Source organism: Oncorhynchus mykiss, chromosome 26 (assembly GCF_013265735.2).
Source record: "Oncorhynchus mykiss isolate Arlee chromosome 26, USDA_OmykA_1.1, whole genome shotgun sequence".
NCBI classification, from domain to species: Eukaryota; Metazoa; Chordata; class Actinopteri; order Salmoniformes; family Salmonidae; genus Oncorhynchus; species Oncorhynchus mykiss.
Window position 1 is genome coordinate 36,236,877 of NC_048590.1, and position 25,389 is coordinate 36,262,265.

Genomic DNA, 25,389 nt, shown 5'->3' on the forward strand with positions numbered 1-25,389 from the left:
TTAACACAGTACAACATGTGATGGAATGTCTGTGCCACACCGGCGGGTCCCAGGCACAGCACAGAGGCACTCCAGCTGTGATTTATTCCTGTACCCATGAAAAAGTAAGCGTGCCATTAAAAACAAAGGCGTTTGGAGGCTGCCCCGCTCGCAGGGTGTGTGATCGATAATGTCACTCTTTTTCAATGCTCATTTTGAGGCAGCCACACCATCATACACCATTAAATACCCCCTGATACAGGGAGCTGGCCACACACACACCGCACACCACTGTATTTACAGTGCAGTTATCTGCATTCACACATAAATCAGCAGAGCTAATGTGGGAGATAATGGACTGTAAATGGCAAAGTCCCTGATTGATATCTCCACTTAGAGCAATTATTGGTTTTTAAAACTTGAGAAAAGACAAAAGTTTGCCAACATACCTTTAGGCGAGGCTACTGTGTCTCAGTATCTCATTTGTTAGTGTTTGTTGAGTGGGTTCCCAAGGCAGAAAAACAGGACACCTCAGACAAATAACAACTAATGTTGTGGCTCGGAATGAATACTTAGCAGAACTTCTACTCCATGTACTGGGCTTTGTCCTACTGAAACAGAATAGGTTATGAAGAGATATTCACATTCATAGTGTTTATTGCTTAACATATTATAATTTATTATTATGATTTCAAATTAATTGACCTACTTTACCTATTTATTTGACTTGTATTTCTGTAATATTATTTGATGTAAAAATAAGGGCCTACCAGAGTGGATAAATCTGATACAAGCCAAACATGGTTCAATTTCCATGCTAATTCTAACCTATTCAAGTGAGTTCTGCAAAAAATGATTCTAAAAAAGGAAAGCTTTTTTCTTGGCAGTGAAGAAAAAACAATGCTGCTAAACTTCCTCATAGCTGAGACTGTATTCTGGATGACACTTTCGTCAAGTTACAAAAACTAAACCATTGGGAAATACACTCTCAGTCTTTATCCAAAGTGCAAAGCTATTTGCATACGGATAAAGTATAGATGCAGAGGACATTGCAAGGCATATTTATATGTGGGAAATGTAAGAAAATGAAGCTGACAAAAGGTACATTTCAGACAAACACTTGAATTTATTAGATTTTTTTTTTGTCTCTCAGTGTTCTCGACTGCCATGAAAATGAACTATTAATCTGATTTCCAAAGGAACTCCTCATGCCAGAGACGGCCCTGACAGCTGCAATACAGAAGTTGTTGTGTGGTCAACAAACAATTTTCCTGGGCTTCAGTGCCTTTCAAAGGGGATTTATTTCTTTCAGCCAGATCATGTGAAAAATGTCACTGTCAAAGGATCTCTCCTTTTCTTCTCTCACAAAGATGTCAGATGGAGAGAGTTAGAATTTCCAAACATGTTAATCCGTAAGAGCGTAAACTCTAAACCCAGAGCCTTCCTCCACACACAGCACTTGAGAAAAAATGCTTTTCACTGTGAGACTAACATCCGTTCTCTGTAACTGTAATGTTTTAGGATGTGGTCAACACAGGACACTGACTTATGAAGTTCTTAAAAATGAATTCAATACTACCCAATTCAAGCAAACGATTCATACAGGCATTGTTATTCCCTGTCTGTTGCCCAATGTTGCTCTTTATTATTATCTTTATAAAATAATAGGACACCGTTTGTGTAAAAAAAAAAAATGGTAAACTTGTATGAAATATTAAAGTTCAGGAAGTGACTATACATGACTAACCATTTTGGTTAGATGGGAAGTTATGTTTTCCTCCTTCCATTAAAACATGAAATCCAGCATCTTGAGGGTTGACTAACTTCCTTATAAGTCATACACTGTAAGTCATATAAGTATTTACATATTTCTGGCCTTCATTAGTCTTGTGAAATAAGAAATATAAGAATAATTTGTTCCAGATTAAAGTCAATTGTGCAATGAAGTGATGGGAGGGGAGGTGTGTGTGTGCGAGTGTGTGAGTGAGTGAATGAGCAGAGCATGAGAAGAACTGACAAGTGGGATGTTCCGCTGCTCTCCCCGCTCTCCCCGCCCCCTAGACACCCACCCCTAACCCCTCCATAGAGCCCCAGCCACTTCCTCCATCCCTCCCTCCTCTCCATCCCTCCATCCCACCTGCCTCCTCTGCAGCCTCTCATCACAGCTACATCCTGTCATCACACACACATACATTCCTGTCACACTGCGCCTGATTGACGAGGGCACTTTTGATAATGGCATCAGGAACAGGGGTGTCTGCCTTGTCATTAGAGCCTATCAGAGATGCGTTATTACAGCTGAGGAACCAACTGGAAGACAGTCACAGCCCCGGTGGTGTGGAGATACGGCCTGAGATAATCAAGCTCTGGTACGTACTAATATAGCACCAGGCTTAATGCATCTATCACACGCATCAAAGTTAAATACCCTCTGAGAAGCTCAGATGAACAACCCACTGCTCGTCTGACGGATGGGAATAAAAGGAACAGCTAACCAGAATTATCATTGACAGCTGTACATGTTCATACTTGATATAACACATTTTTGACAAAAAGAAAACATGTCGGTAAAACCCACAGCGCCATAACAACAGAGAAAATGTAAACACCAACCAAATATGCTTGAAGTCAGTTGAACTGAGCCCTCTGAGCACAGCACACACAGCTCCACATTAAACCTGACAAGCTACCACAAACTCTGGAGAGAGTGGTGGTTACCAGTTAGGAGTTAGAGGGAGAGGTCATGTTTATGTCTGCTGATTTGGGTTCGGGTGCCAAGATGGCCTTTCCAAACCGGATGATTTCACTTGGAATCTGACACTGTGCAGTAACATAGTTAGCACATAGGGGGTTACAGGCACATGTGGGGTAAAGCTACAGTCAGGCACCCTATGTTGTCTTTCCCCAGACTGCAACATTGATCAATTGAGGCGGCTGGTAGCCTAGTAGTTATTGTGTTGGACCAGTAAACGAAAGGTTGCTAGATCGAATCCCTGAGCTGACAAGGTAAACATCTGTCGTTCTGCCCCTGAACAAGGCAGCTAACCCACTGTTTCCTGGTAGGCCGTCAATGTAAATAAGAATTTATTCTTAACTGACGTGCCTAGTTTAATAAAAAATAAAACATCTGAATCCTTATGTGCATGTGTAAAGTGGAAATGATTTCAAATTCAGTACTGCTGTTGGGCAAACTGGTCACTGAAAAAGGAAACAAAAGACAGGAGAAATGAAAAGCGTGTGGCTGGCAGGATAATAACAGAACCATAGCACAATACACAGTGCAACTCAAAAGACCTGGGCTTTCTAACGGAAGAATAACTGGTTTGAATTATGGATAGATCTAAATAGTGTCTCTTATCTACAGATGGCTGAACACACGACAATCCTAAGGCTGGCCTGTATAATTGTATCACTAATAAGCAGTAAGGCCAATTAGGTCTATAAGTGTGCTGTAATCACTTGGACAGGAGAGATACAGAGAGAGAGAGGAGAGAAAAGGAGGGAGGACGAGGAAGGGATAGAATGAACGAATGAATGCGTCCCTCTTTCAACCCACACTGATAGGTGTAATTAGACATACTGTAAATGTACCATTGAAAAGACCACAGTGAGAGTGAGGCTGGGGGGTGAGTAAACCTTCATGTATTTTCATTGTGCCCACTCATTTTCATTCATTTTTTGTGATAAAATTTGTGTATAACAAGTAACAAGGAGAAGGGGGTTAGGACATGGTGCTACGTTACAACTATCTGACTACAATGATATTCATTAGAGTCTGAGATCACTGGTGTGAGACTCATCTCTAAATGCCAAGATGAGCCCGACACAACATGGTAACTTTCAGAACGCATTTGTTTTTGTTTTGTTTTGCCTGTTTCAATCCACAGTTTACATTATAGCTTGTCATTTTTATACCCCAGTTCCTCTCTGAATTGTTCCTCTCTTAAACATGCCCAAGACTGCCAGGCATGTGGTATGGACAGCTTGGGGGTGACAGTGTAACCATGTACCAGTCACAATGCAGACAGGCTATAAACCGCTCCAGACAAGCTGTCTGACTGTCACAACATTTGTTTGCCACAATACATTCCTCTCTGCCACTGAGGGTGGCTGTGAAACAGCTGACATTCTGCACGCTGCCTCGTCAAAATCCAAATCACTTTATTTACTTCCTTCCTGCGAACTGCAATATGTCTCAAGTAAATATGTTGGGCACCAATGGAATATCAGCACAATGGTGTAGGAGTTCTATGCAAAGTTTTGTCCCCTCAGTGTTCTGGAACTTTTTAGAATTCAGCTAGTTGTGAGGACAAAAGCCTGGGTGGACTGTGAGGACTATCAATACATTTAAACAGGGGCATGCATTTCTCATAAAGTGGCTCCCAAAGGCAGCCAGAGCAAACGGGGAGGGGGCTGTCTGATCAACCCATAAAAAGGACCTCAGTTATGAAGCAGACAGAAAATGAAGAGAAAGAGAAAAGAGGAAGAAAAAGAAACGAAAGAAATAGGGGAAACGGGGAGAGAGAAAAAACATCTGAATGAAAAGGTCATGACTGGCAGTTGATTTGAAGAGTTTCTGCGACCTCACAAAGGGCCATGACATCATCAGGTATTGAAGTAGGAGACCGGAGGAGAAGGGATTCTTTAAAAAGCAGGCCGCTTACCGAGGACGTAATTACATTTGTGCTAAACACGCCCAAGTGCTCCTGTGCTGGGGTTGGGAGAGAGGGGGAATCATGTTCAGAGCTGGGGGGTAGAGGGCTGAATTAATCAACTCTGTTCTGTTTGCTGTGTGTGGGGGGAAACTCTTTTAATAGCAAAATCTTTCTCACCGCGAGCTGTATGCTTAACAACACGATGTGTTCTAGCACTGCCTTATGTTTTGGAAATTTTTCCCTAAAGGTTTTTTGCCATTTCCCGTTTGTGCTAGCTGTTCCGGTCTGTTTTGGCTATAAAAACCCACCGAAATTGCAAACTATGTTAAAAGTCTGAAAAAGGTCCCCCCTCTCTCTAAACCCACCCCTCCTCTCCTAACTCTGAGACCTTCCATCCTTAGCACCAGGAGCATATAAAGCCTTTGCAGTGCATGGTGGGTAGGCATGGCGTGAAGTGCACAAGGAAGGAATGCTATTAAGTAAGTTATGCACATAATGAATCTGAGAAATGCTTGGGAAAACTGCAGCAACGTTTATTCCTCTTTCTGTTCAGCCTGTCTCTCAGTGAAAGGTTCAGGACCACAGTAAATCACTCTTTAGTTCTGGAAAGACAGAGAGAAAGAGAGAGAGGAATAGATAGATAGAGAGAGCGAGAGAAAGAGAAATAGAGAGAAAGAGGGAGAGAGAGGGAGAGATAGAAAGGGGTGCGAGAGGGGAAAAAACGAGAGCGAGAGCTCCATGCCCCCCCATAGTCATATTTTTCTAAAACATTATTCCATCTTCAACAAGTTGTATAGAGCATGACAAAACCTATACAAAATGTCTCCCCAAAAATATACATAGAAAACGACAAACAGGCATATTGGCTCACAGTGCTAAAAAATATTTATCTAAGTGCTTAGAATAAACGTCACTCACAAAATACTAACCAAGTACTCAACAAGTGTTGGCGTGGTGACTGTGATGTGAGGTGACAAATTCACCAGGCGTATGATATCTCTGAGAGAGAGCGGGTTTCTTCCCTGTTCCTGTCACGCTAGGATACAGCAGCATGACATGCCAGCACGATACTGACAGGCCCACAGAAGCAACACACACTGCACAGTTAGCATATTAAATCCAATTATACATTTGACAAGATTATGTTGAAATTACGTTGTTGATTTAATCTCTTTGGCCACAATGTGATGACACTGCCAAACAACTCCAAGCCCAGTGGCCAAGGGCCAATACCATAGACGCATACCATACCCTTACAGAAAAACCACATGAATTCACATGTGGAAAATCACATTATTTCACATGCAATGTAACATGTGAAATCATGTGAAAATATGTGTTTTTGGTTATCACGTTACTTTAAGTGTTGTCAGGTTATCACATAAACTTCACATAAGATCACATGTGATTACATGAAAACATGTGTTTTTGGAACACTTCACATGTGATCAGGTGAAATTAACATGTTTTTTCTGCTAACTACCAGGCCTCAAAACTGAGACCTCTACAGATACTACACCCTTCCTCCTCCCTCCCCTCTCCACAGACCCTTCTCACATTTTCCCACAACTTCCGAGGACGGACTTCAGCTTAGCATCCAGCCTGGTAAAAGATGTCTTTCCTATGGATTGGATCTGTTTGGCCTAGAGCCTTCATCTGTTTTCTCCTTGCTATGATCTATTTTATGGATGTTGGTCCATGACGGCTTCATGTTGCCATCGATGCCTCCTTTTCTATATTTCTCTCAGGACCCAGAACACCTGTCTGCTCTAATCACTAAGTCCTTCCCAGCAGGACTGCCATCGCTGAATAGACACTGGCTGCTCTCTGACATTGATAGGAACAAGACAGTATAGATCCAGTTTGGCAATGAATAACAAAGAAGCTGCAAAGACACAAACAGAGGATCTGTTTAAGCTCAGTTCAGGATCTTTATGTTTCTGTGCTTGCTACTACGGAATGACTCATAAGCATCATAAAGCAGTGCAGGAATTGTGACGTGTCATTATGCAAATAAATAGCATGACGTGAGGGGATACTGGAACCATATTTGAATTTCCGTTATGAAGAATGAGTCAACCAACAGCCCAAAATGTACACAAGATTTTCTGGAAGTGCAATAAAATCACTTATTATGGATTACTGAAGAGAGATGAAAGAACATGAGCTAATACCTTACACATGCTTCACTAACTAGTCAGAAATGACTCTTGTGGTTTCTATAGGTGCTTTGTAGAATTCCATCAACATGTATCATGGTCTGGAATCACAGCCATGATCAAGAGAATGACCACAGACATTCTGGGAATTCCCTCCCAGGCCAGTGTTCCATAATGCCCAGGCTGTGAAGTTTGCTCCTGTGAGCCATAACCTTGGTCACTGTCTGACTACTATGAAATAATCTACCAGTCAGGTTAATAAACTGCCACAGCCAATGGGACAAAGGGATCTGCTCAAAAAAATGTTTTTTTTCTTTTTTACCCCACATTAGTCAGAAGAACTGCCAAATATCTGACATGGCCTCATACAAGGACAGGGCTGTGATAGGCTGGTTTCCCCTAAAATGGAATCTTTTGTAAAGGCAAATAATGACTAAGGTTTACTTAGTGATGAAAACCTCAGTTTTTATCAGTTTTTCATGGAAAACATTTTGACCTTGAATGCAGCACTGTTTGTTTCCCCAGGAGCTTTATGAAAGGGCTCCATTTAAGGTCCCACATGAATCTGTAACCCCCTCCACCCCCTTTTACTGAAAGAGATAAGAGACAAGGTATTCATCGATACCTAACCCTTCAAAACAAAACAGAAGTAGGACATTACTACACTGACTTGTTATAACTGCTGATTTGACAATGTAACTGATGTAAAAGGATACAAGCAAGCTCAACAAAAGAAAAGTACTTATTATGCTTTATTTAGATGTATGATAATACAATCTAGATGTCACATTTACTACAACCATCAATATTATGACTAAGTCTCTCTGAAGATAACTGCAGAATGTTATCTGAATGTTTGTTTGAGACTATACAGTCATCACTCTAGCTAGCCAAAGGGGGCAGTGGGTGATAGGATAGGCCTATAAGGGAAAGGGGGATACCAAGTCAGTTGTACAACTGAACCCATTCAACTGAAATGTCTTCCGCATTTAACTCAACCCCTCTGAATCAGAGAGATGCGGGGGACATCCACCATCCACGTCGCCCGGGTAACAGGGGGTTAACTGCCTTGCTCAGGGGTAGAATGACAGATTTTTACCTTGTCAGCTCGGGGATTTGATCCAGCAACCTTTTGGTTATTGGCCCAATGCTCCTACCCCCCAGCCTCATTCACTTCCCAGTTAGTATGGAAAGTCCCACTCCTCAAGGCAGCCTGTCAATGCAGTCCGGCCGTGCCACAATCGCAGACACTAGACACATGACCCTACCGTATTACTAACAAACATACTATTCATTGGGTTGGTCGAGACCATGCACATTAATACACATTGAAAAATATTATATTATATATGCATACATGGGTGTTGGAATACATATCAGCATGGGGGTTTATTTCATCAGAAAGCAGCGTTACCTTTTCTTAGTGGCTATAAAAGGTGGGATTATCGCCCAGCTTGTAAAGACTGTCAGCCTATTTGAGTGAGACGTAAAAAAACAACAGACAGGACTCACAGCTGATAGTTAAGTCAAGGCAGGTGTTTGGGCAAAATACAGCTCCTGCTCCCTCTCAGAATGGCTGATCGGTCAGGGATGTCTGCATTGTTACACACACAGCCTGTCAATGCAGTCCGGCCGTGCCACAATCACAGACACAATACACATGATCCGACTGTATTACTTACAAACATACTATTCATTGGAATGGTCAAGACAATGCACATTAATACACATTGAAAATTATTATATACGCATAAATTGGTGTTGGAATACATAGGCTAAAACACATGGATCATGAATGTTTCAGACAGATTTAGCAGAGATGTAAATGAGACCAGACATGTGGAACACTGTAAAATACAGTGTATATGCTACCCTCGGCTGAAAGGCCTGATCAGCAATAGCAGGAGAAACAGTCCATGCTTTCAGCCAGTTGGTTGCTGAGGTGCAGGAGTCTCCGGACCCCCCAGAGTTCAAAGATGACTGCTTTCCCACAGAGCAACACCAACAGACTCCATACAACACCTCTTTTTCTGCCTCTTTGGAACTAAATCCAGCTTGTTGTGAAATAAGATTGTGCTTCATTAGGTTTTAAAAAGATTAGCATATTTACTACAGCCCTAGCTCTCTGTATTGCATGGCCCCGGATATTCAAGGGAGTTAGAATGGGATTAATTCCCAGCTGTGGATCTGGTGTGACTGAGCATGTTTGTCCAGCAAACAGTCTCCTTCCTTAGCTCCTACTGACCAGCGCCAATGGTCAACCCCACTGGTCACTCCTGTCCGGCCTCCAAACCTTCTTATAGATTTCCTTTTCTGTGTGGCCTGAGACAGGTCAGGGGGTCAGCCCGTTGCAGGGCACTCTGCTAGTGATCGTTCTCTAAGGTCCTGGGTTGGGTGTGGAATCTATCATCATTAATGCACCAGTCCACTCTTTTTAGTCCGCTGGCCAAACACGATGAGGAGAGAATAGAGGCCCTGTGTAAGGTGGCTTTTGAAAAGAGATCAAATTCATCACTTCAGCTAATAATTGGGCCAAATAGAGCCAAGCCAGAAAGGGCAAGAGGTCACAGCCTTAACGTGGTGGTGTGGTTACGGAAAATCACAAATTTGATAACAGTGATTTTTAGAATGGTCACTGTTTGATTATTATTATTATGACATTATGACAAACATTGTCATAAAACAGGTAATTATCAGTATAGTCAGTTAAAAGTAAGAGAAAATGTATAGTATCTTTATATTAGATTTTCTTTTACGTGGCCATTTTCACTGGAGCTGGAAATTAGAAAGTAATATGACATTAGGTATTTGGTTGGATGACAAGTTGTCCTTTAAAGTTCATGTGGATAATCTTGTGACAAAGCTTAAATAGAAATTGGGTTTTTATTTTCGTAAAAAGGCTTCCCGCTTATGGCTAGAAAGAAGCTTGTTCAGGCCACTTTTCTCTCTGTAATTGATTATGGTGACTTGTTGTGTATAAATGCAACCTCCTTCGTCTTACAGAGACCAAACTCTGTTTATCATGCATCCTCCTTCGTCTTACAGAGACTGGACTCTGTTTATCATGCATCCTCCTTCGTCTTACAGAGACTGAACTCTGTTTATCATGCATCCTCCTTCGTCTTACAGAGACTGGACTCTGTTTATCATGCATCATCCTTCGTCTTACAGAGACTGGACTCTGTTTATCATGCATCCTCCTTTGTCTTACAGAGACTGGACTCTGTTTATCATGCATCCTCCTGTCTGACAGAGACTGGACTCTGTTTATCATGCATCCTCCTGTCTTACAGAGACTGGACTCTGTTTATCATGCATCCTCCTTCGTCTTACAGAGACTGGACTCTGTTTATCATGCATCCTCCTTTGTCTTACAGAGACTGGACTCTGTTTATCATGCAGCCTCCTCCGTCTTACAGAGTCTGGACTCTGTTTATCATGCATCCTCCTGTCTGACAGAGACTGGACTCTGTTTATCATGCAGCCTCCTTCGTCTTACAGAGACTGAACTCTGTTTATCATGCATCCTTGCGCTTTATTACAAATGCCAAGTCACTCACCCACCATTGCACATTGTACCAAATGGTAGGTTGGACCTCACTTTATATGCGCAGAAAGATACATTTGTATGTGTTCATCTACAAAGCCCTTTTGGGTAAACTCCCTCTTTACCTCTGTAGTCTGGTCTCCTTCACCACCAGCAGTTACCATAACCAGTCTGCTAGGTGGTTGCTACTTAACGTCCCCAGGACATTTATTATTATTAGTTTTTATTTATTTAACCTTTATTTACCATTTACAGTATTAGGCAAGAGAGCCTTCTCTTCTTGTGCACCAGACACATGGAATAGTTGACAATCCATGCTTCATCTAGATATGTTAGTGCCACTGAATTCATTTAAAATATTAATGGGAGACTCTGTTACAGAGGAGTGTAAAAGCTTTTTTTAGGCTGGATCATGGTTTTGTATTGTATTGTTGTATGTTTTAATTCTGTAATGTATTGATTGTTTTTGCCTTCTTGGCCAGGTCTCCCTTGAAAAAGAGACTGGGTCTCAATGGACTTTTCCTGGTTAAATAAAAGTTCAATAAAGAATTGTGCTGTCAAAGCCCATAAAAATCTCCTGACCACATGGCAGAAGGACCACCTGCTAATCCTGACAGGGTTTTTTAAAGCCTGCCTCACACCAGCAGCTGGGAGTCCTCACACTGATAAATATAGGAAATGTATGTATGCCCGTTTCTCAATGTTTTTCTTCAAATTTCTGAACCTGGGTTACGGTACCATGACCCTGTAGTAATATCACAGTTTCTCCATCAACCAAACGTACACTCTCACACTCGCTGCCTGTCTGCTGTAAACCTGGTGAGAGAACACAGCTGCTAACATTAATGTAGGCCTACACCTTTCTCCTCCCCTGAGCTATAGGGCTGTTCCTTTATCCCAAATCCTGCCCCAAAGCAAATTATGCATCTGTTTTATCATACCTTTGACCCCTCAGGGGAAACAGATAATAATGAATTCCATATTTCCTAGAGTTGGTGAGCAAGGTTAACCGTTAGTCACCATCAATCACACAGAGCATGACAGTCACAGCACTGACCACACGCTGACCACAGAGTCACCACACCATTCTACTCTGGACAATGGAATGGGCCGTGGAGACCAGGACGACACCGAAAACCATAAACTCACAAACACACACACACAGACAGATGAAGGGAAACAACAGTGCAAACATTGCTGAACTGCACTGCAGTTAAACATATGCTTGGGAGATGTAGCCATGGAAACTGTCAGGGAGACTTCAAAGCACAGTAAAGAGTGGGAACAGTAAGGTCTCTGGATTACATATGAAACCACACTGCTTTTCACTTTCAGAAAAAGTTTTTTTTTGTAACTATAGCCACAGATAAGACCCGTGTGAAAAATCGATAAGGGAGCTCAGCTGTCAGAGTGACTGTGCTGACTGACTAGCCTAACTCTTAGTGGAGGGAGCCAGTCAGAGGGTGACGGGTGGGAAGAAGGGTTTAGGGACGCCCACAGGAGATAAGAGCACAGAGACACAGCCACATGGGAACATTTCTCTTTTTTTCTCTCCCAAAGTCCCCAAATCTTTAGAGGAACAGAGTGAGTGTTTGCCTTCCTCCTTAGGTAGACGTCTGTGACAGGCCTGCCCCCGCTGGGACTGGGGAGCAGAGCTCGCTCTACGCTGGGCTGGCAGTGGGAACGGGGAACGGAACTGCCTGGGTAATCTCCCATTAAACCAGGCCTATTTATCACGGAGGTAATGATAAGAATCAGATTTAAAGGTGAACCCTGAGATGGGTCAGAGCCTTGCACAGGCGGTAACGCGTCTGCAGGAGGAGTGGCTGATAACCCGGGACAATGCGGAGGACCGGCCTGTCAGATAAATAAAACAAACGGGCGCTGTCCTATAAAGATAGACCACGTGGTGGTGGCCAGGCCGCTATGCAGAACAAACGCAGCACAGTGGAGGTGGAAAAGAAGAGGAGTGATAGCTAAAGAAAAAGAGAACACGTCTTTAAGGCAGGAGAAAGGCAGGGTCTGAGTGGGCAGCAGATAGAGCAGAAGCAGCTGTACAGCCAGTGACACACAACGGGTCCAAGATTCATTAATAGACAATAATAATAAAAAACGGAACCAAAGAGAGCCACACGTTGTGATGCATCATTGGTCCAGAGCTCATTGATCCAACACTCATTGGTCCAGAGGTCATTGGTCGAGAGCTCATTGGTCCAGAGATCATTGGTCCCCACCTTGTGGGCGTCTGAGCCTGAGTGGATTGTCCTCTGCTCGTTGTGTCGCCCTGTGAGGTTATCAATGGCCACTCTGATCCTCAGGCACTTCCCCTCTGAGGAACAACAGAGCACTGAAGTACTGACCTCTGGGAATCTTTTGGTTCAGGAACCTGTGAGGTCATGTTTTCCGTCCTCTCTCCAGGCACATGTTGTCCTGTCCCTGACCAGCCCAGCTAACTGAATCAACTCACACAGCTACTCCTGTTATGATAATATACTAGCTGGAGAATAACAATAGAGAGTATCTACTGGGCAAATACTGGATAAATCAACATTGTTTCCATGACAATTCAACAAAGAAATTCAATGTGATGACATTGAATCAAAATGGAAAACTGATTGGATTTGCAAAAAGTCATCAACGTAAGTGAATTGAGTATTATTTTCACCCAACGTTTAACCTAAATCCAATGTCATGATGACATATTTTGTTGAATTCACGTTAGTCGACAACTCAACCAAATGTAAATCAAAACTAGATGTTGAACTGAAGTCTGTGCTCAGTGGGTACTGGCACTAGAATAATATCATTAAATAATACATCCTGAAGCCATGAGTGACAGAAGGATATCCTGTGTTACTTCATAAACAGAAGAGGGATACATCATCTGCAGTACTGTACAGGTTTGTCACCTGTAACTGATGTCTTAACAGCCTCTACATAAATCACCCATTAAAGACCTTCAAGCCCAATGGATGTGGATAGAAATTCTCATCTTACAGGCTGAATTAATGGATGAGCCTCATCTCCTCAGAAGACTGATGGGATCAGGAGAGAGCTCAGGAGACCAATCACCAGTGTCACCTCAGTGTCTGCAGCGAGGTACTGTCTGTCACTGGGTCACGTCAAACAGCTCCCTGACACTAGGCGTCAGTCCCTTCCTCCCTTTACTCTGCATTACTGGAGATAAACACAGCACTATTGAACCTCACTGGCTGTAATTAACTGGCCCCTAATGCATCTAGAAGTACTTGGATGGATGCAAATATAATATAATACCATCTCTTTGCTGTTTTTGAGAACATATAATTTTTTCACAACCAGACTAGAAATGTTGTAAAATGTGAGTAAAGAAAGCATTAAAAACAAAATAAATACATTATTTATGTAGGTACTTGTCAGGTATGCGTAAATGGCTGCAGGGGATTCAGGCGCAGGAGAGCAGATAGTGGTTAGCAAACAGAGCCTTTTATTTAGGCGAAATTTTTTATTTTGTGGAAAAATGAGACAAAACAAATGGAAAATGAAAAAATGGATTGTGATGGCTAGAAGACCGGCGACGTCGACCGCCGAACACTGCTCGAATAAGGAGAGGCATCGACTTCGGCAGAAGTCATGACAGTACTAAATAGACTAAACTAAGACTGACACAAATTTAATACTGTTCTGGTTCATAATTTAGATGTTGGTCCATTTTCAGACTAGAAAACAACAACAAAAACATCAGAGAACCAGTTGAAAATTGGAGGTAGTGTTATTTTTTTATTTTTTTTTAAGGGGAATAGATTTGTTGTGGAAATTTCAGTACAGAGAGATAATGGAAAGACTATTTCCTGATTTTAACAATTTAACAAACAAACATATTTCTTGATTGGGCAGAGGAGGCAGTTGGTTGCCCCTTTGGGGTGGCAGGTAACCTAGTGGTTAGAGCATTGGGCCAGTAACTGAAAGGTTGCTAGATCAAATCCCTGAGCTGACAAGGTAAAAAATATGTTGTTCTACCCCTGAACAAGGCAGTTAACCCACTGTTCCTAGGTTGTCATTGTAAATAAGTATTGTTCTTAACTGACTTGCCTATGTCACGACTTCTGCCGAAGTCGGTCCCTCTCCTTGTTTGAGCGGTGGTCGACGTCACCGTCCTTCGAGCCACCGCCGATCCCCTTTCCATTTGTTTTGTCTTTGTTTTACACACCTGAGTTCAATCCCACAATTACTTGTTCATTATTTTACCCTCTGTTCCCCCATGGTTTGTTGTGAGTGATTGTTTATTGTATTTTCGGTCTGTCATGGTGTGTGTGTATTTGTTACTGTGTATATTTGTCATTTTGAGTAAAAGTACGTTGATTACTCATATCTGCTGTCCTGCTCCTGACTCTCTACACCAGCTATACATAGGACCCATTACAACCTTGTTAAATATTAAAAAATTGGACTGCCTTCCTAATAACACCACATTAGTCCAGAAACATGCAAAAGCTTTGAATTTGCAGGAAGTCAAAGGCAAACTAAACTGTGTGACTATAACAACTAATTTAGATCCCATATTTTGAGGCTCTACTATTTACATGTCCCATGAAGTGATTGTTGTTACTCCGATCATGCAGATGCACACTCATCATACTGTATCAACGATGTCCAAACATGATTTCAGAATACACTGTCGCATGACACTCACTGAGTCAGATCGTACTAACGTTGATATCCAGAAAATAGTATGCTTTTCTGAAATGACACAAGAACCAAACTGCCATAAGAACTAAAGCACTGTGTTCTGAAGAGTTGTTATTGACTAGTTTTATACAGTATTTACATAGCATATCGGCTGAAATCCTCCTCTAAAGCCTATAACACAGTGTTCTGGTCTAGAGCACTGCCTATCTGGCAGGGACATGGTGACCAAATCCCAGTCCTGTTCTACCACAACAACATAAAAGTGTGGGAAAATATTCCTACAGGTAGGTTTCTAACACATTTTCCACTGCAACATAAATATTGTTTTATAAAAGTTGTTTTGTTGCTTTGTTTATCCATATGGACACTGTGCTGCTGGTAACATTGCGACGACAACAACAACAAAAATAGATTAGCACCAACCAACCCCCTCTTCCCATTCCACAGGTTTTGGTTCCCATGCATCTTGGGAATTGAATTACATCCTATTTGACGCAGAACACACACACACATACACACAACATATAATTGTTTTGGTTTTCGATAGGGCGAGCAGAAGTTATTCATCTCACTGTGAACAAGTTCCTTTTTTCTCAGAAGTCAGAGTCCCCCCCCTTCTCTCTCTCCTTTACGCTAGTGTCTGCAGCTGTATTTTTAATCAAGGGAAGGATCCATAGAGAAATGGCCATTTCTTCTTTTCTTTCCCAGCATTACATTCTTACCCCTCCTGTCTCTGCTCATGGATCACTGGTTAGCTTAGAAATACAACCGGCACAAAAGCAGCAGCTGACATGTGGGGCTTAATGACAATAATGGCCATTTTTAAGCCCAATCAATCACATTTAGTGGACATCTCCATTTTTTGTCCCTGAAAAGGTATAAATAATAATAATGATAGAAAGAAGTCTGGAGAAGAAATGCTACAGGGAGAGAGAAAAGCACCTCCTCTGTAAATATTTTAACTGCTTATTACGATTTGGAGCCTGGTACAAAAGAAGCATCTGTGCTCCACAGAGCAGGCTGAATGGACAGACCCAGATGGTTCTTAGAACCAAACAGTGAAAACTGATCCATGAGCTGGGCAAAGTAAAGCCCATTTACTTAACTATTTATTTTTTGTAGTGTGTGTACTTGTGAGAGTCAGTGTGTGTGTGTGTGTGTGTTTGTGTGGGTGTCTGTGCTGGTGTGTGTATTGAGTGTGTGTGAGTGTGTGTGCAGTTGCTTTTATGTGTGGGTGTAAGTGTGTTTTTGATTGCACAAATTGATCTGCAGTCCAAAAGCCCTGGTCCTACACCAAAAGCCCTGACAGGGGACAGAATTCTTTGGACAGCCCATAAAATATGCAATGAATAGCTCTATTTGTTATCTTTGCAAGGTTCATATATTTCTATGTCTCTTCGCCTTTCTTTTATGATTCTCCCTGACTTGCGGTGTGATTCGTAGACACGCAACACAGAGAGCCGAGGGAAAGGGGGACTGATGAGTCGGATTGTCTCAGTACAACAATGCACTTAATTTATTACTGTCAATAGCCTTTTTCTGGCTATTAGAAATAAATATATTTCAAAGATCCCTCCCTGGAAAGAGGTGCCTGAATTAACAATGAGGATGATGTGTGAAAGAGGTGAGTAAAGGAGTGTAAAGGAGACTTGCTGCTGAAAGTTCACATTGCTCCCGCTCTGTCCCTCAGAATAATGAAGGTACATGTAATAAAGGAGTATAGGCAGAGAGCAGAGCTTTTCACAAGATATTATGGAAAATGTTACAGCTCTCATCCCTTCCTAATCCTCCGTGCTCTTTTATCTTGTTGGGTTTTTATTGGCCGAGCTGCTCCTGGGAACTTTACCCTAATAAAAAACAATCCTGCGGAATTTTCCAGAGAATTTATGCACTATGCAAAAAGATAGGCATGCCATGCCACTTCCTCAGTGGACACTTCTTTACGTAATGACACTAAAGGAATGTAATGCTTGTAATTGTTTTAGTGTTTAAGCAGGATAAATAAGACTGTGGCCTAACTGTGATCGTACATAGGGAAAATCTGTATTGCTCATTAGACCACAACACAGTAGGGTTGCAGCCTCTGTCACTGTGGCTGATGAATCTGAACACCAGAGAGGGCTTTACGTGTGCTGTGGCTTGAAGCAGTCAGATACACATAAACAAGATAGGTCTGTGTGTAACGGCTGTCGTCGGAACGATGAGACCAAGGCGCAGCGTTCCTTGAGTTCCACATAATATTTATTGTTGAAGTGAAACTTTTAGACAAAACAATAACGAAAACAACGACCAAACAGCTTCGTAGTGCAATCTACCTGGTCACAAACGAAGAACAAGATCCCACACAGAAGGAGGGAAAAAAGTATGATTCCCAATCAGAGACAACGATAGACAGCTGTCCCTGATTGAGAACCATACCTGGCCAAACACAAAGAAATAGAAAACATAGAAACATGAACATAGAATGCCCACCCAAATCACACCCTGACCAAACCAAAAATAGAGACATAAAAAGCTCTCTACGGTCAGGGCGTGACACTGTGGCAGAGTAGGTAGGTACAGTATAATGGATATATTTGCAAACAGAGTTTATTCTGGTCCCTGTCCATCACCAACCAGTGTTGTGACGTTGTATTAGTTAATATGACGACTGTTGCTCATCAAATGATGAAACGTTTCTAATTGCGTGATTAACTGAATCAAGCAATTATTAACTCATTAACCTGGGGCACCATGGGAAAACTAGTTTTTATTGAGTTTCTATTTCCCAAATTAACTAAAAGAATATCAGAATATGGATTTTACAACAGCCGCTAATTAACCAGTTACCTCTACAATCTGGTTCTGAACGTCGTATAGTCCGTGAATCTGCACGGACCCGGGTCTCACCAATGAGTTCCTACCACACCAATCTTAGTTTAATATTTATTTACTAGAAAGCTAAAATGATGAAAAAAGATACACGTAGACAAAACACATTATAGGCTATTGATTAGAACTTAGTATAATGGGCCAACACACTATGGCGCGTGTTACCCAAAATGGGGATTTCAAAGAAAGAGAGAAAAAAGCAAGTACACGAGAGAAATATACAGTTGGGTGAATTTGTCAGCTATGCTATTCTAACCCTAGCCTTTCCCCAAACTGCCTCTCTTATGGGTCAGAATATAATGATGAAATTACGTGGGGAAGGTCTCCGAGGATTCTCTGCGTGGACCGTTCAAGGGACCGTTCAGCTGCTCGATGACGCACTTCTCCGGCGCACCTCTCTGATCGTCCTCCCGATGTCAGTGTCCTTTTGGCTTAGTAGTCTCTTCCCTCACCCTTGCTCTGGAAGGGGTCTTCTGAGGACAGACAGCTCTGTATCTCAGTGCTCACAGCATAGGAATGAGATTCGAAGGGAGATGGAGGCTAGGTGGTTCGACTTGAATTCACCCGCTTAGAAACAGCTACTCATCCGTAGCTTGGGTAGAAAAGGATTTCTTTGTCTTCAAACTTGCGTTGCGTTTTGGGTTCATTGACTTTTTAGACCTTGCAGCTTGGATCACGTAGTCTTCGCTGTAAATTCTTTACTCACACGTTTTATACCCTTGGGTCAGAAGTGGGCGTAACTACCTTTAGTGCAATTCTCTGGGCGTACCTAGTTAAGAGCAAGGTCTAGGTTTTTCTCAAATCCAATTTTAGACAACTAACTTTTCATCTAGCAAAACATTCCCTTTGATTTGGACATTTTCCACACAATGTCCGATGTATAAACATCAAACATATACTAGGAAAACTCTTCACGTTACAATGTTTTCGTAATAACATCATCTATTAACCTTTAATAACAAAACAAAAATGACATACATTTTCATATTCCATCTATCGTCATGACCACCATTGTGGCTGACGGAAACCATTGTTCCAAAGTCCCTTTATTTCATGTTTAATGTTCTGAGGCTGGTTCTCCATAGTAACAGGACAAAGGAATTTGTCTGTGGCCTGAGATTTACCAGGGGCGTGAGGGGTCATAAAACCCCCACATCTTCAGACCCCTAGATCTCTCCTCCTCTGTTTGGGTTGAGAGATAATCTGTAGGGTTGTGGTCTCCTTTAACCTGACCTGATCAGGACAGTCATGACACCAGTCTAAGCCCTCCCAGGTAGTAAGGTACTACTGATATGCATGCCCCATTCAAGTGAATCATATCAATAGGGAAATAACAATGTACTTGATTGAATATGAATATTATATATATTTTTTTAAATGAACAAACATTTAAATGTAATATTCAGCATAATATTCAGAAAGTACACTGTCTGTTTAAAATACCACGTGAATTACATACAAAACGGTGACAGAAAATATTGTCAAGGGCACAATGAATCATTTGATTTGTAATTTGTTTGATTCAGCTCTTTTGGAGGGCACATTTGAATCTTTGTCCAGGTAATGCATTACATTTCATTTCCAAAGAAGCTCTGTTCATTTTCAAAATCAAACTCATAAAAGCATCATATGAGCAATAACAAAACAGAGGGGCCTAGTGGAAATTTACATATTAATCCAATGTTAAAATTCCCCCTGCATTAAAACTTTTACAGGGTAAAATAAAACAGAAATGCTTCATGACAAAATTAATGTGGCCAGTGCCAAGACTTTGTTCTGGGTGCTCTGCATTTCTGAGAGCGTAGATTCACTGTCGCCACAGTAACGCAGCAGCTCTGAGCCATAAACCAGGCGCTGGTGCGATGGAAGGATGGAGGAGACGTGGAGAATACATCGTTCCATCACTCAACTCTCTGACTCTGCTCTGGTCATTCTCACCAAAGGCCTTTGCAGCTACTGAGTTTATATCATACTTATGCAGTAAGGAGAAAGCAAATCAAAGATTTATACAAATCCTTTAATATAATTCCATCAGGAAAATCAAATAAGTGATAGACAGTATGTAATAAAATATCTCTGGTTTCCATGCTACATGGTCAGACACTGGTAAACCAGTACAGTATATAAACCAGGGGTCAGAGTGTGAGGCCTAGGAGCTGCAGCCCTGCGACCACCAGGGGTTAGTTAGCTGACCAGTGGACCAGGCCTCTCAATGCTTCTCTAGTGTGTTAAATAATCACATTCTAGATGTACAGCATCAGGTTGATGTGAAGGTGATCCATACATCATCCATACATCATGTTAGCTGACAGGCCGGACGCCTCACACACACAGGGGTAGATGAGGGGAGATCAGAGGGGAGATGAGACTAGCTGTTGCTGACAGGGCCTGTATTGGGGCCTGCTAAATAGAATGCACTAAACTATACATGATGTTGGCATGACAAAGTTGAGTTGAGCGCAGATCATTGCAATGCTGAACAGTGCTCAACAGCCGACTTGACTGACTGTCGGGCAAAGTCTCGTAGCCAAAATTACTAGTGAAGAGGATTCTAGTTTGCATGTCAGTTTACAAACAAAATCTGCCAGACTTGTGTGACAGAGAAAGGATTACATGTGAATCCCTCCCTGCAAAGCTTGTCTTCTCATAGAGACCATAAGCAGAGCCTGTCAGGAGCACTTACTTGGTTGTGAGAGAAGCAGGAGAGGCTGTCTTTGAGAGGGGTCAGAGGTCGAGGGTGTGTGGTTTTGTGACTAGAGGTTAGCAGTAAAACGTGTAATCATTAGTCCAAAATGTTTTGCAACAGAAATCGTTTACTCCAAACAGGAAACGTTTTGCAACAAAAACAGGAGTTCCTATTGGACAAATGAAGGTACAGTAGGTCCCACACTGTTTCATTCAGTATGCTTACATTTGGTTCTGTTTGGTTGCTAGTGAATACACCCCAGGTTTGTGGTCCTCCCCTTTGTGGATGGCCAGGACACTCTGATTATTGGTCAAATAATTCCACCGCAGGGAAAGATGAGTGTGCAACTTTGTTTTCAATTGTACAGTTTATCCTTTGTTAGTAAGCATTTTACCTAAAGGTGAATTATTTATTTCTTAACTTCACTGGCTGTCAGAGGAACAGATGATGGAGAGGGAGAGGAGCTAACTTCCAGAGGACGACCTGTCAGTCAGAACAACACACTCCTTAACACATTTAGCAACACAAGCTGCAACCCCAGATCTACATATTTATTCAATAAGTGACCACCTGGGTCCAAGCCAACTGAAGCTGACAACTTTCTGTTCATAATTCCATGTTTTTTGGGGGGACTTTTGTTTGTCTCAGAAAGGAAGGAAAGACAACTAAGTCAAAGAGAGGAAAGGGAATAAGCAGAGTAACTTCAACTCTTTACTCCTGGGCCTTAGTTTCAATATTTGAATTCATAATTGAATGTCAAGAGTTGCTTGATTAATAAGAGGGTTTTAATTCAACGTCACCTTCTCTTTGATTCCTCTGCAGTCAGGGAGGAAAATAAACACTGGTGCACAGATGAAAGGCCTTATCCGGACTCTCTTCCTGCCTCTCCACTGAACTACACAGAGCCAAGCTGCGCCACTAAAACAATTCGTCCTCCTCGTCATTCGTTCTCAGACCAGCTGAGTTTTTATTGGCCATCTCCAAACAGACGCCCGTAGCCTCTCAAACAGCTGTGTCCGCTGTTCCACCATACAGCACTAATCGGATTAATGCACTCAGCAACAACAGCAACAATAAGGCCTGCTGATATACATAACTGTAATCACGTTTGACAACGATATCAAATAAAAACCATGCATAAATCAGGAGGACTTTGTGCTCCATGTGCTCTGTATCCACTGGGGTTTCTTGGACGGAGAGTGAGACAGCCAGGCAGGCTGCTAGTGGAGGAGGGGGCACTACAGGATCTCTCTCCCTGGCCTCTGTGGGTTCCTATGGAGCAGCAGACTGTAAAGTAAAGTTTGGGTGGTGAAGCGGTGGTGTCTGGCCTGGTCTGGCTGGGAGTCTGAGGGCCATTTGTGCTACATTTAGTCCCCTCAACTCATACATGGGCACATAACTAGATCTGTTGCTGTGAGATTTGAACGTGTAAAGAGAGCCAAAACAGCGAGGCTCTTTAAGTGTGGCCCCCTAACCACAAAGGCCCCTCAGTGTGGCGGATAATAGAGCCTGACCATGCACACTCTCTCACCACACACACACACACACACACACACACACACACACAAACATACACATACACACACACATACACACCTTACCCTAACATTAGTGTTATTAATGTACCAGTGTCATGCATGGCCTGTGACTACTGCCTCTCGCTTCCAAACACATATTTTAGCCTCACTCCTTCCTCCTCAACAAATAAGCTGTTTAGAGAATGATTTCCAGGGCGCTGTCCGTTTCCATAGAGATGACATTAACTGAAAAGGACACAAAAATCATAGTGGGTGATAAATGCTGTTGGTCGTGGATGACACACTCCACAGCTTCTCACCCAGCCTTGTGTTGTATTCAAAACCCTGGAGCCAGAAGCCACCTTTTTTTCCCTTCTCTCTTTGTTGTACAAAAGAGCAAATTAAAATGTATCTCTACCGCGCCATGACTGACAAGCCATTGTTCATCTGCTGTTAGCACATTGTTCCCCTGTATTTATTGTTTGTCATGGCACTGTAAATCATGTCACTAAAAGTGCCATCAGCGACGTGGGAGACAGGGGCTAGTCTCAGGGAGAGGATTGGTGTAACAGGGGGAAGGAGGACCTGTGGAATCTCAGAGATGTCCCATCCACATGCCTCCTGGGCCATTAACTGCCTGTCAAACCACCAACAGGCTCTCTCCATGTCTGATTGTCTATCTCTGTCTGGAACGGAGGAGAGGTATTCAGCTCTCATATTTACAATCAATGGGGAAAGATATTGTATATTTTCTTATAAGCAAATAAAATCAAAACCTAAATAAAAGTATTCCAATATCTATTTCAGCTGTAGAAAATGTGACGTATGTTGATTAGTACTATTATCTGTCTGCAAAGCTAAGTAAAACCACAACATTATTCACTGGCCATATTAACTTACTTCTCCTTGTCATAGTGTCTGAGACGTTGGACAATATCTACCGCATGGAGAGAGAACAGCGGTTATTTGTTCTGCATTCTTCCTATATTTGATGCACTAATTATATAGTTAGGGAGGTGGCAGAGAGGCTAGGGGGTGTGTATGGGACAAAACCTACTAAGTGGCGGTATTTGTCATTCTCAGGGCCAACTCAAGAGACCAAAAGCAGCACCTTTGCGTAGCCTGTCAACTATGTCCCGCATTTAATATAATTACCATTTATATTCGATTTTTATTTTGCGGCAACAAAAGGGCCATCTGCTGCGGAGCAATACTCCAGTAGACCTCTAAGATCAGCTGTGAGACAATACTGGAGACTGGATCAAAGAGCTGCTCTACTCTGCTCTGCGTTTCACTCCCAAACTTCACTCCCCAGCCAAGCCTCTCCCTCCCTGTCTCCCCCTTTTACTCTCTCTCTCACTCTCTCGCCTTTATCTCTCCCCCTTTCTCTCTCGCTCCCCCCTTCACTCCCGGTTCCAGCCTCTCCCTCGATCCCCCCTAACCACCAGATCAAACATCTTCCCACATCCTTCCCTCTCCTCTCCCCTCTACAACAGAAGCTTTACATATTTCAGAGAATAACTTAATTTGTCCATTTTATACACATGCTGGTTAAGTGCAGGGTGGAAAATTATCTCCTAGTTGTTCTGTTTTTATTCATTTTAGAGACGAAGGGAACAATTTCATTATTTTCCCCCACTCATTTTATTCCTTGATGATGCCCTTCAAACTCATCCGACAGAGATAGAGAGAGAATACCCCTAGCCAGTGGTTAAGGAGAGGTTGATTGAAGATGTTTAGCGTTGGAGATTGCCTGGACTACAGAATCTCATAAAGGGCATGTTATTATTGTCTCTGCATAGCAGTGAGTGAGTCAGAAATTATCATAGTGTTCTCATGGCACATTGTCTATTCTCTAGACTCTTGTCAATTGTTCCACTACCTCAGATGTAATGGTCTTGATAATACATTTGAACACTGATCTCAGCTCTGTCTCTGTCTGGGTGGAGGCTCAGAATCCATGATAAGAACACTTCAAAGTTGACTTGCCAGCTAACAGGGATTTGGCCTATGGGCTCTGATGATTCAAGTTGTACTAAAGTCAGTAGAACAAGTCGAGGTGTGAAGTAAAGAGTAATTCAATATCCCTCCTGCTACTCATGTTATTACTACTTTACTACTGCTTCACCTGACAAATGACTACTATTACATTGTATTTAAGGAACCTGACTGCCCCTCCTAATCCTCCTTAGCCTGTCCCAGTCCCAGCGGCCCCTGACACAGAGAGGAAAGGGGCTGTTAAATGGTTCTCCTCTGGGGCTGGAGCCTGGTGGCAGCAGTTGGGGGACCTCCACCCTCTCTCTCCTTCTCCCTCTCTCCCCTTTCTTCCTCCCCCTCTCTCTTTCTACTATTTCACTGGCTGCACCTCTCCCCCTTCTCACTATCTCTCACTCTCGCCCTCCCCCTACCCCACTTTCTCTATCTTCCCCTTGCTCTCACTCCCTACCCCCCTCTCCTCTCACCCTCTCCATCCTCCCCTTCCCTCTCTTCCTTCCCTTTTCTCTCTGTGGGATCATATTTCTGAGGGTTATCAAGCGGCTCATTTAAATGAGGACTGGTCACAGCAGGAACCAGCTGAACAAAGTTACTATTACCAGGGCCTCTCCTGTGCTGTTCTCACTCCCAGCTAATTGGCTTTGACTGCATTTGTTTAAATCCACAGAGGAAGAAAGAGAAAAGGGAAAATGCAGTGAAACTGAAGTGTGTCAGTTTGGCCAGACAGGGTGGCACTTTAGAAAAAAGACAACCTGGGCTTATTAAAGAGAGACAGGGTGGAGGGGGGAGAAGGGGTAGCAGGCCTTGTCACTTTGGCCTCTCCCCAGTCAGTCAGGTTGGTCACAGCCCCCCCCCCCACCCCCCACCACACACACACACACACACACACACACACACACACACACACACACACACACACACACACACACACACACACACACACACACACACACACACACACTGGTCACCTTTGGTGGTCTCAGCTCACATACACATGGTGCACACACAAGCAGGCACACATGCAGGCAGGCACACACACGCACACACAAACTTTAATTTCCCCAAACACACGCAGCACACACACCTAAAATATATAAATATATATACTGTATATATTTATATCTATAAATACAGTACCAGTCAAAAGTTTGGACACACCTACTCATTCCAGGGTTTTTCTTTATTTTTTACTATATTCTAGATTGTAGAATAATAGTGAAGACATCAAAACTATGAAATACCACATATGGAATCATGTAGTAACCAAAAAAGTGCTAAAAAAATCTATCATTAATTCATTAATTAAAGATCC